Source organism: Polistes canadensis, unplaced genomic scaffold, assembly GCF_001313835.1.
Source record: "Polistes canadensis isolate GaletaPanama2010 unplaced genomic scaffold, ASM131383v1 scaffold_97, whole genome shotgun sequence".
NCBI lineage: Eukaryota > Metazoa > Arthropoda > Insecta > Hymenoptera > Vespidae > Polistes > Polistes canadensis.
The window spans coordinates 535005-536393 of record NW_014569644.1 but is presented as its reverse complement, the minus strand read 5'-3'; positions in this window follow the sequence as shown (position 1 = coordinate 536393).

Genomic DNA, 1389 nt, shown 5'->3' with positions numbered 1-1389 from the left:
CAAAATCATCAAGCAGCCATGTTTGCAGCAGATGTCGCAACGTGTCTTTGCGAGTGGACCTCATACCACTGTGCACCAGAAGCGACGACCATCTTTAATCTGTCAACTGCATTTGTTCCAGCGTACTGCATCATCTCTTTTAATCCAGGTAATTAAAAAATATTTTACACATTTCTATTATATATCAAACGATAGCTACACATAAGATTTTCATACGTGAGTGTTTTCAAAACGAAATATTAAAAAATACGGAAGATATAATCATCGATGTATCTTAGTTTCGCGCCAAACCTAACCAATGTTACTTAATAATATTATTTTCTAATTTCGAGCTTGTTTTTCACGATATCGATACTTACTACCATCTCTAATGATGCTCTAATTAATTATTTGTCATAATTATGTATACAAAGATCGTATTTCGTGTTAAATTGGATTTTTATCACATATACACACATACAGGCATATATACATAAGCATATATACGTAAGTATACTCTTATGTATTTGGTTTTCTTTATATTGTACTATCGTAATTTTTTTTTTTTTACTTTTCTAGGCTTTCATGCATTGGGACAGTCCAGCAGAAATACATATACTCAGTCAAAAAATCGTGTTTACTCTTTTTTACCTTCACATTCATCGAGGTAAGCGTTATTCTTTTTTTAACCTATATAGAAATGTATAGAAAGAGTGAGAACGAGAGTAGGGAGAGAGAGAGAGAGAATAAGAAAACAAAACATTCGTCACAGGCAATTATGAATTGGAGTGTATATTTCCAGGAATTATTCGAGGTGAAGAAAGACAGCCGAAACAAAACGTAAACAGCCGAATGTTCGACGAAAGATAGGCAGTAACGTATCTCATGCCCCTCCCGTCCTCTACCGAGTTAAGATCTAACGCGAACGTGTAACGTATTAAACTATTTAATAATTTTATTTCTAACGTATTATCTAATTAAAACATTGGACAAATGCGCTGATTAGACAACTTTTTATATCTAACATTGATTCTTTATGATAGAATATTTTTTAAAGTGTGCCATCCCTTCAGAAATGATTTCAGGAAATATTGTATTGTAATATAATCTTTAGTATGTTTCAGCTTTTCAGATTGTTTCTTTTATTTTATTTTATTCGTCGTCATCCTAAGGGTAGGACACCCATCCTGCAGTCATCAATGAAGACTAAAAGTAAGTATATTTTTYTATTAAACRTTTCTATGATAACYKYAATGRTKTTTTAYTACGACAATGACATTAATTGTTCTTTTTCTTTTTCTGTTTCAGAACATCATTGCAATCGAGCGCGTAGGCAATGAAGTACTCGTGTGTTGCATCGATAAATTAAAATATAAAAAAGTCGGAAAGTAGAATCAGTGTTGATCGTCG